Raw genomic sequence first — 12,313 nt, 5'->3', positions numbered from 1 at the left:
AATTGCAGGTCATTTATATTTGTATAAACCAATTTCAATCTTTTTATTAGCATTTAACAAACATAGACAATAGTATTGAGCAACTTTTTGTACTGGGACCAGAGCAATTTAAGTGGAAATACATAAAATGATAATTCACACAATACAAAGTACTCATATTAACATCTGTTTTCATACTCAGATTAACAAGATAAATTTAACTGCAAATTACATGTAATTCATTATATAATGTAATTCTGTTACTAGTTATATTCTTAATTGATACTGATATACATACTACAGGAAAACACTGAAATTTTATGAAATAACCATATACCATATAAATGTGTTGCCATACAGAATTTTAAATACATATCTGAATACAAGTGCATGGATGAGAGGTATGTACAAATACAGTATTGAGTCTGAAATACGGATGTCCAATATCCAAAATGATTTAATATCTGGATTACCAATCCAATAAGTAAATAAGTAGATAGATAAAATAGTAAGAAAAATTATGGGTTACAGAGTGTAGTCTTTTTCTGCATTACAGCATCTAGGAATGAAGAATATAATACTGAATAAAAGAAAGCAGGTGCACCTTAAATAGGATTTTTCTTCTCATGCTAACTAGGGAGTGGGGCTGTAGCCAATGACAGTGAATTAACTGACATATTGATGACCATCAAGATCACAGTTTCAGCCCCTGAGTAGATTTTTTATCTGACCTAAAAAATAAGTCCCAATGTATCCTTGGCTATACATCACTTAACTAGATTTAAACTGATGATAAAAAACCCGCAGTCTCGGAAGTAATGACAATTCTAGATCTCAGACTTTGTACTGTACCCAAATTTGCATTTAATTTGTATTTTTATCAGATAAAATTCATTTTTTTAATATACACGATGACTGTATACTGCTTTGTTCTTTAAAATATCCATCTCAAGGTGAAATTTCCTTTTTTTTTTTTTCCCCTTACTTATCAGTAACTTGCTAATTATCCTGTCGTTAACTCTCTCTCTTCTTTTTTCCTCTCACATCTATGGTAACATTTGCTTTGGTAAGATTTCAGTGATGTGTGAGGACAGTTAAAATATATTCGTAAAATAACACAATATCGTATATAGAGATAAGTTACTAGTGTGTATTGAATATCAAAAAATGTTGTTTTGTATGGGTAATATACTGAAATAACTGAGCAAATGAGCATAAATGCTAACATAAATGTAAATATTTACAATAGCATATATTTATGTACTATAATTTATAGCATAGAATTATTCACAATACAGTCAAAAGTCGTTAATTCGGACACCCATAATCCGGAATTCTATAATCCGGACCTCAAAGCTAAAAACTTTCTGCGCATGCGCACAGGCGTTTTACGCGTGCGCATAAGACCTTGACTACTGCGCATATGCGTGTGCGCAAGTGCAGAATACGTTTTCGCCTGCGCGTTTAATGTATAACGGACGGTGTAAGCTAAAATTATCTAATTATCTATTTCAGTTAATGTTAATGATTGCATTGTTTCTTAATCTTCGAATTGGATCCCGCTTATTATTTTTTGCCGACTGTAAGAGCAATTTTATAAAAGTAAACTTGAACTTTCGATTATGTCAAATAGAATTTCCGATGCTGGAACTTCCAAAGGATCTACAAAACGAAAGTATGTTTCGATGTCCAACAAACAAAAAGTGGTATTGCTGCAAAAAATGGATAAAGACATGAAGAATGTGACAGAGAGGTTAGTGAAAACGAAAAAATTTCGATTGAAAAGTTAGTCGGTATTCTCGGCACAGCAATTAACGGAACTTGAACAGCGGAACTTTGTAACTGAACAAGAAATTATGTCTGTTTATGGAATTAAAGAGAAAGTATGATCACATAAAACAAAGCAACATGGTACTTTTCCGTTTGGAAGGCGCAAATCTCGACAAGAAGACTTTGTTGGCGACAACATACAGTATACACATAAAAAATTTTAACAAACGTTAGTTCTAAGAATTTTTTATTTTGAAGGCATAAACATTTTAATATGGTTTAAATTTTGTAAAAAGCCAATAAATTTGTAAAAAGGCATTGAAAATTTACTATGCTTTCATGGTTCAACATCCTCATTCGCCGGTTCGTATCACATGACCCCACGTGATCTCATCTCACGTAAACTATGATACAAAAATCTAATTCCCTCGGTAATTATCTACATTAATTTCAAGTTAAATCTTAATTTGGAAGTTTAAATGCAAGAATTACTTCAATTCGTACGAATAGCTACTCAGAAATTATGTAAAACCGCAGTGCTTTACTTCGCTAGTGCATTCTCATTAGAACTGATGAGTTTTAACCCTTAATTTTGCCTTTTCTATATTTTCGCCTTCGGATGAGCGGTGTGATTGCATTCTAATTGATAATTACCGCGAATGGTCTTAGGGCATAAAATTTAACTATCTTGTAAAAATTCTATGTAATTGTATGCCAGTATTGAAAGAAAGAATCAATCTGATAAGAAATGGCTGCGACTTGTTTTGAAACTGAGGCGTAAAAGGTTACCAGCGAAGATATTCCGTTTGGCATCAGTTGTACCATTGTTGGCAACTTTATCGTCTGCGCCGGCAAAACGGAAAAGTACCAGCAACTTAAACAACTTACATTGAAAGAAATGTTTAATAAATTAACCAAATAAATATTAAGCTTTTTTTTTTTTTTGGTAAATTTTGATACCCTTTAGATTATAATTGTTCTTTATTTCATTTTCATTCATACGGTTTCATATTTTTAATTTTAGAATTTCTGCATGCCATATTACGAGATTTAAACTGATGATCTGTAATCCGGAAAAATCGATAATCCGGAATCGCCGAAGTCCCAACGAGTCCGGATTAACGACTTTTGACTGTAATATAATTTCTTTATTCATCATTTTTGTATGTAATCAATCGTAATATTTTCATAGATTAATACTAATCTGTACTAAATACAATTGTGCACAAGGAAATAACACTTCTGTTTATGCATCTATGAAAAGAAGTACATTTGATGGAGTTGTATACATATATTTATACCTGGTAAAACACGAAAAATTTTTCTCTTTAATAAAATGGAAACTTCATCGCATTTAGTACAATTAGAAATTTGAATATGTACTGAAATGTTTCCGAATTAGTAGTGATTTCCTGCTGCTTTGTTCATAATTGCCACGCAAAGAGGATTTAAATACATGTGGAGCTACAAGTTTTTAAAGTATTTTTGCTTATGTACTCAATAGGTTAATTTTTAAAGAAGGAGAGAAAATGGATGGAATCTTATCCACTAGCAGATAATGTGTGATAAGCAATTTTCTATATTTTCTGATTATCCACTTAACCTTCCCAAAATATAGCTTATTGTTGGGGATTAATTTTTCGTAAATTTAAAACAAAAAAGAGCTGTTTTGAATAATAACAGCCCACTGAGAATTACATAAAATAGCAACCAGTCAACAAAATTAAAAAAAAAAAAAAAGTAGTCATAAGAAAACACATATTTGCTTTTTTTCTGGTGTTCTCCTCATGTATACACAGTAATCTGTTTTAGAGAGAAAAAATCAGAGAATTTCAGAAATTTGGCATTGCATGCACTTTCGTTTCTCCTTTTACACAGTAATCTGTTTTCACTTAAATAATTAACAGAGAATCATATAAAGTTGGCCATTGGAGTTTTTGTTATTTTATCATGCATGTAGCATTCTTTCTGTAGAAAATTGTTTGACATTCTTTGTTCTATAATGAAAAAGATCCAAAAGAAGCTGTGAAAAAATAGAGATATAAGGTAGAAATAAAAAGGATCTTTTAGATTATATGAAAATAATGCTTCAAACAATTTTCCTTATAAAGCTACGTGTGCCGTCTTTCACCAAGAAAACATTCATGAAGTTATTTTGACTGCGCTAAAATATTTCTCAAAATAAATATGTATGTAAAAGAAGTTACTTCTTTTATGAAAAGGAACTAAATGTATCATCACATTAAAAACTTTTCTTTTTTTGTTGAAAACGTGAATAATGTTATAAGAGATAAGGACAGCACACAGAACCTAACAGTTGACATTATATTTTCCTATAACATTTTTTTTTTTTTTTTTTTTTTTTTTTGGTGTATGTGATTAAGGCAAAGGAGATGAGGCATATCTGTTGAAGAGGAGAAATATGCTTATGGAGGAAATTTCTAAGTAAAATTGTCTCATATCCACTTTACCCATGGGAAAAATTACAAAATGCTCATGCAGCCAGTATTCGAATTCAGATAAAACTGCCAGTATTGAGTGACTGTACCACTCAACCACTGGTGGCTGCTGCTCAGTAAGGAACACGATCAGATAAAAATCGCTTCTTTTGAAAAGAGTCTGGAGTAGTATCTAGGAATTCTACAGTGCTCGTAATAAAGCAGAATTTTGTATGGTATAAACGGCTTATCAGGTTGTGTCGGCCAATATTCAAATAGTTGATTGGGATTGTAGTGCAAACAATACTATATTTTTAAATGTGTTTCTTTATATAACTGAAAATATTTTTGTTTATTCAAGTAAATTTTTATATAGTTAAGTCAAAACTGAATATTAAATTAATACTTAAAATCAGGGTTCGTACGGTCCTTAAAAGTCCTTAATTTTTTCAAAAATGATTTTTGGTCCTTAAAAGTCCTTAATTTTGGCCAAAATGAATAAACGGTCCTTAATTTTGCTCATTTTACATTTCTTATCATTTCTAATGATTGCCATTCTATGTGTGAATTGCGATTTCTCGTGAATATGGAATTAAAATTGCGAGGCTCTTAACCAATCTGTTGACGGATTTGCGTTGCAAACGATAAAAAAAAAAAAAAAACAATTAGCTACCCGAACGAAAGTATCGGTGTCTTTGGCTATTCACCCAATCTTTCGAAACAGGCGTTATCCATAAATTTAGGCAGATTGTAACGAAAGCGTGAAGCCAGAAGTTCTTTAAGAGGCGAAAGTGATGATGAAGGTGCTCGAGCAAAAAAAAAGGGGGGGGGGATTCTGAAAATATTTGTCAAAATTAGAGCAATTCCAACCTGGAAGGCCACAACCCTTCCGACGCCAATAGGAACGAGATGCCTGGAAAGTGCATTTTCAATAAACTGTGGCTTCATCAAGCTGACTACAAAGACTGGATATTGATGGATGACAATCCTTATAAAGCTAAATGTGGTCTTTGTCTGAAACAAATTGAAATTTTTATAATGGGAGAGTCAGCGCTGAAAATTCACATGAAAATTAAGTTTCGTTTTATCATTTCAATTTGTTTTTACACGGTTTTGCTTAGCTTAATTGCTGTGTTTGTTACAATTAAGCCATAAATTAATTTTTTATCACCTTCTACGGAGCTTATTCTCTTTTGCACATACTATATGTATGGGATATCGGGATTATGAGTTTATTTCTGCAGAGGGTCTGTTATCAATTTCGCGGGAAATCTGTTGGCTCCATTTCGATTTTAGGTCGCCAAGGGCAAATTCGGTAACGTTAGCCGAGAAAAAGTGAAGTTCGGAAATACGTTTTGAAGCTTCAATAGACAATTAAGCATTTGGTTTAATCCTATGCTGTTGATAGTAATGCATTATTTTTGCTAATGGCGATACAATTATTAGTTGAAAACAACTAACTAATTAAAAATTTTTTAATATTTTTAAAGCTGAAAACAACTAATTGAAACTAATTTTCCTGAATTAACTAGACGCCAAATTAACTTTCATGAATTACTAAAGTTATTGGGTAGAAGTTTAACTGAAAATATACATTCCGTATTATATATATATATTTATACAGTATAAAGTCCGAGGTCAGGACTTCGGCGATCCCAGATTTGAGATTTTTCCGGATATTAGATCATTTTAAATCTACTAAGATGGTACGTAGAAATTATAAATTTGAAAATATGAAATCGTGATTTATGAAATAATGAAGCATTTATGATTTAAAGGGTATCAAAATTTACAAAAGAAAAGAGCTTAATATTTATATGTTTACTTTATTAAACATTTCTTTCAATGTGAGTTCTTTGATTTGTTTTCTCTGCTGATACTTGCGGTTTTGCAGCTGAAGATGGTGGTTCGGTAAAACCATCGAAACTAGTCCTGTGAAAATTTTGTAAATATAACGCTGATTTTTGTTGTTTGACTTCTGAATTAGTATTTATTCGGCGTGTTATTGTGTCTTAATTATAGAAGCCCCAAACAGGCTTATTTTTTGCTTTCTGTTTTGCACGTGGTGTGGCCGCCATTTTGTGATTGCGTGAGTTTCGGTAAGTACTTTTTTGCAATTTTCAAGTTATGTTTATATTTTGTATATTTGGATATTGTGCTTTGCTTGTCTGATTTCATGCATTTTGCTTACAAACGTTTTGTTTTCTATTAATTTCAGTGAGGGATTTTTCTGCTGTTTTGTGTGTGCTTTATTATTGTTTAGTTAATTTAGTTTGATTTTCTGTATTGTTTATCATGCCTTCATCCGTTAATCGTTTCACTAAATTACGCCTGAAACGGCAAAAATTCCTGAATCATCTTGACTTTTTACTTAAATGTAAATGTAAAAAATTGATCCCCAATTTTATTCAAATCAAATCTAATCAAAAACCTTCGAGTCGCGTTTCAAGAATTCTGTTAAATTGCAAGCTTGCCTTACTTCGGTCCGTCATAAGGGATACACGTCAACAATTGTCCAAAATTGAACGTGAACTCTATAAGCTTCATCTGGAACTCGCTAAATCATATCCAAAATTCACTGCCCTTGAACAAAAGTCTTGGTCTAGAACGGAGAATGCAGTTAACCGTCAAAAAAACACCCTTGCAGTTAAATTCGAAAAACTTCTTTTACAATCTTCCAGTTCAAGTAGTTCAAAAAATCTTCCCATTGTAAACATCAAGCCAATAGTTAATATTTCTAATGTTAGTCTTTCAGAAGAACAAGAGAGAATTCTAAAATATAATTTTAACTTCTCACAAACCTGTAAACCCTCGATTCCAAAGATTTTGGCTCCTATCGAAAAAGCTTTCAAGTTCAGTAAAGTTTCAGATTCACAGAAAGAAATGATTAGGCATCTTATCGCTCATAATGTGAAATTGAATAATAAACCTTTGAAACCAAATCTAACTGCGAGAGAAAGAGCTACATTGCGTGAAATTCATTCTAACCCGGATATTATTATTTCAAAGGCCGACAAAGGTGGCCAGATAGTCGTCATGGATAGGAACACTTACATCGATGGTGTCACTAAACTCTTAAACGAAGGACCATATAATCCGATCCCTAAAGATCCTTCACCTTCGGATTTGTCAAAAATAAAAACTGCGATCAAATCTTCGCAAATCATTTCAGCCAACTTAAAACATTCACTTATCCCATCTGTTGCGAATTGTGCCAGATTATATGCTCTTCCCAAAATTCATAAAAGTGGTATTCCTTTCCGCCCTATTGTATCAAATTTAGGTGCTGCCTCGTATCCATTAGCTAAATATTTAGTTTCTAGATTTTCAACTCTATTAGACAATAACATTTACACCATAAAAAATTCGATAGAGTTTGTAAAAGAAGTTAAAAACATTTCTCCTAGTAATTTACTCATGGTTTCTTTTGATGTAAAATCATTATTCACCAATGTCCCAGTGAGGGTGCATTAAGATGTCTAGAAACCAGACTTCGCGAATTTCATTTCTCTTGCATCGAAATTGATGAGCTAATTTCTCTTACTCAAATCTGTTTGAAACAAACACATTTTGTTTTCCAAAATAAATATTAAAAGCAAACTGAGGGATTAGCCATGGGAAGCCCCCTCAGTCCCATGCTGGCTGATATCTACATGCATTATTATGAATCAAAATTGTTTGAAACTTTAAACTTCCCGTTATGGTTCCGCGACGTAGACGATACTTTTACTCTGTTTGAAGGTAATAAAGATGATTTAAATAAAGTTCTTTCAACAATGAATTCTATTGATCCTGCTATTCAGTTCACTTTTGAACTTGAGACTTGCAATTCGCTTCCGTTTCTCGACATTCTGGTCACACGTAACACATCCAACTTCAGTACTACGGTTTACCGTAAACCTTCATCGGTTTGCCTTCCACCACACTTTAAATCATGTCATCCGACTAAACAAAAGTTAGCTTCATTTTATTCCTATGTTTTCCGTGCTCTTCAAGTTTGCTCCTCCAAACTAGCCCTTGATGAAGAACTAAATTATTTAAAAGCAATAGCTATTGACAGGGGCTTTCCACCCAACATTATTAATCAAGCAGTTAAAAAATTCTCATCTCAACACACTAAAAGGCACACTCTTGTTTTAGGAGATTATAAAAATTCTGTTGTCATTCCCTTCTTTCCATCAATTAGCTATAAAGTTGCACATATTTTGCAGAAATTTAACTTTCGGGTTGTTTATTCTCCCATCAATAAAATTCCGAGTTCCATACTCAAGGACCCCATTCCGGATATGAATTCCTGGGGTATTTATAGGATTCCTTGCCAGTGTGGTTTAATTTACATTGGCCAAACTAAGAGAGCCTTAAAATTTCGCGTCAAGCAACGTGAGGCATATGTTAAATAAAAGGAAACACAGAAGTCTTCTGTTGCTCAACATTGTTGGTCCGAAAACCACACTTTCAGTTTTTCTGCTGCCAAAATTACTCAAAAAACATCTTCCATTGGAGAACTGGATTTTCTAGAGGCATTTCACATTCATAAAAATCTTTCTGTTCTAGTTAACGATCCTAATTCCAATCCAAATTTGCCTTCGGCCTTTAAAGAAATTATGTTTTAGTTCTGGTTTCACCAACAGATGGCGCCACGTGCTTATTCTTGTCCAGGCTTTCTTATCTTATCTAATCATTATTTCCTATCTGGTTCATTTGCGGTTTTGCAGCTGAAGATGGTGGTTCGGTAAAACCATCGAAACTAGTCCTGTGAAAATTTTGTAAATATAACGCTGATTTTTGTTGTTTGACTTCTGAACAGTGACAAATATTATGATCTTTAGTTTTTATCATGGGTGATAATAAGAAACAAGAAAAGAAATCAACCAGAAAAAGCATTTCACTGGAAACTCAAATGCAAGTGATTAGAAGATTAGATTCTGGTGAACGTCAATCTCAAATTAGCGCTGCATTGATTTTGGCAACTTCAACAATGAGGACAATTCTTAAGAATAAAGAAAAAATACTGTCATCGGCAACTGCGACTAAATCAAGCTCTGCAACTAGAATTACAGACATTATAGAAATCTAGAAATAACATTATAGAGGAAATGAAAAAACGACTGTCTATATGGATTGACGACGAAATTGAACGCAATATGCCATTAAGCCAATCTATCATAATGCCTTCTTAACAAAAAGGCAGAAAATTGGAAACCCAGAATAGACTGAATGATCTGACTGAGAATTTTATTTGTTTTTAAAAGTATATGAGTTTATATTGTTTTTATTTTTGTAAGAAATAAATGTTTGATTTTATTTTTATTAAAAAAACATTATTAAATTTAATGCCTAACCATTTTTTATCCGTCTTCCCCTAACCCCATTATTTACATGTTAAGATAGCCTCGGTTAGCGCTGTTTCGCATTACGCTCTGCTTCGATGGAACGTATCCCCCGCGTTAAGCGGGGTCTTACTGTAGTTCCAAAAGTCACCGCTAGGGGAATATTTGGCGCTGTGTAATAGAAAATACAGTGTTAACAAATGCAAATCAGTACGGAAATTACCTTTTATTTTGCATTCAAATGAGGTTCAATGTGGCTGCCGTTGTTGTGGACCACATATTGCATTCTGTGCACAGTATGCACAACAGCAGAAAGTAACATCTACAGGAATCTCCCGTACAGTCCATGATATGTTATCCTTCAACGTAGCCAGGTCCTGGACCACTCCTTGATAGACCTTGGACTTAAGGTAACCCCATAGCCAGAAGTCGCATGGGGGTAAGATCAGGCGACCGAGGTGGCCATGCAGTTGGAAAGTAGCGGCTAATGACTCTTTCTGTTGTGAATTTCTGTCGTAGCATCTGTTGCACCCGTACAGCAACGTGTGGAGGGGCTCCATCTTGCATGAAAATGATTTCCCCCAGGCATTGTCTTTGCTGAAGTGCCGGAATGACAAAGCTGTTCAACATGTGGCGATATTTCTCTCCGGTAACAGAACAGGTTTCCGGTCCTGTCGGGGTAATGTTCTCATAGAAGAATGGACCTACGATAAATTCCGCTGTGTACCCACACCAAACAATTATTTTTGGTGAATGTAAGGGAATTGCTGTGACTGCATGTGGTGATTTGTCATCCCAAATTCGGCAGTTCTGGGTATTCACAGTTCCATTTAAGTAAAAGTGGGCCTCGTCTCCCCATAAGATTTTACACGGCCAAGCATCATCCACCTCCATTCTGGGAAGAAAGGTGAGAGCAAAAGTCAATCGCTTTTGGTACAGTAACTCGGGTATAGTATCGGGGTACAGTAACTCCTGTATACGGCTGATCTTGTACGGATAGAAGTTGATAATCTTTCGTAAGATTTTCCATACCGTACTCTAAGCATATCCATATTCCGAGCTACTCCACGAGCGCTAGAGGTGGCAGCAATATTGTCTTGTCTTCTGTCGACAATCGCCGTGGCAAATGCTTCGATTGTATCCTGTGGTACAGGTTTTCATCCTCTGCCTGACTGAACCTTCAGAGAACCTGTTTTCTCAAACGTCGCAACCATTGCTTTTAACCCATTAACTGACACAGGACCGTTACCTTTACGCATTTTTTTGTGCGCTCTAAAAGCACGAAGAGCGGCTGACGCGTTGCACTGGTTGAGGTAAAAGAATTTGACCAGTAACGCACGCTCGACTAAAGAAGGAGACATTGCACATAAACTTTCAATCCGATTGATTCGAAACGTAACACATTGCCTTTTAAAACCCAAGCAGCTGGCACTGTGCGAATGGATGTAACGTGAAATTTGAATAAAGAACTTCTGCTCAGCGTACGTGATATTGTAGATCACGAGACTATCGGTGTTTATGTAGATTTTACGCTTTTTTAAATGTGTTGCCATATTGCACTTGAACTAAATAAGAAAATGGGCACAATGAAAGGTAATTTTATTCCGTATAATTTGCATTTGTTAACACTCTATTTTCTATTACACAGCGCCAAATATTCCCCTAGCGGTGACTTTTGGAACTAATTTGTTTTTTCGCGGAATCCTTCCTTCCCCGTCTTGTTTAATCTTCCTACAAAATGTGGCGTCATTCTCGCAAATATTGGCGTCATTCTCGCGCTACAGAACACTGTGAGCACTGTCAGTTTAATTATGGCCACCTGGTACTTTAATTTTAAACTTTAGTATGAAATTTGGGCGCGTTTAAGGGAGATCAGTTTCTTTATGTCTGGTCTTAGTTCACTTAGTTTTAACCGTAAATTAGAATCCACTTTTAATCTTGTTCTGTATTTATTTTTCAAATATAACATAGAAGAAAATCCTTCTTGACACAAATAGGTTATGCAAAAAGGCAGTAAAAATTTAATAGGCTTATTTAAAATGCCTTTAAATTCTTTTTTAGGTAAGATTTATTAGCTTTTTTAGGTATGCTTCTTGAGGTTCAACTAAAAGTTAACAAATGTGTTATTTTTGGAATCTTCAGTTAGAATTCAATCGCAGGAAATATCTATCATTCTTCTTTTCCTTCACGAGATAAAATTTCAGGTATATTTGAACAAAATGAATTTCTAATCCAATTTTCTTTTCCATAAATCCCTGGAAAATAGATGTTGAAATTATTTATCAATAAAAAAAACAATGATGTCAGATACTAATTCTATTCTTTTTTTTTTTTTTTTTTTTTTTTTTTTTTTTAAATTTTTAAATTAGTTTCGGTTAGAAAACCTTCTAAAAGTGGTAAAAAGCTTAAAATGTTACTATCCAATTCTTTGATTCGTAGGCCGAGTTTTCTTATTGCATTTATTTTATCTCTAATAGTAAAAAAAAATAACACTTTGTCCTTGTAATACTAAATTTAATTAATTTAACTTTCCAAAAGTATCAGCTAAATATGCTAAACGCGCCAACCACGATTCATTAAATAAACATTTATTAAATTCAAATTTTGAATCACAAAGAAAAGTTTGAATTTCTGATCGAAGTTCACAAAAGCGATTTAAAACTTTGTCTCTGGATAACCACCTTACTTCGGAATATAACAAAAGCGTTTCATGTTCTCTACCCGTCTCTTAGCATAAAATCGTAAATATTCTTGAATTTAAAGCTCGGCTTTTAATAAAAGTAACAATTTTCACAC

This window comes from Stegodyphus dumicola, chromosome 6 (genome assembly GCF_044657685.1).
Source record: "Stegodyphus dumicola isolate Sdum_Otavi_A_Nest chromosome 6, ASM4465768v1".
NCBI lineage: Eukaryota > Metazoa > Arthropoda > Arachnida > Araneae > Eresidae > Stegodyphus > Stegodyphus dumicola.
Note: the sequence above shows the minus strand (reverse complement) of the source record.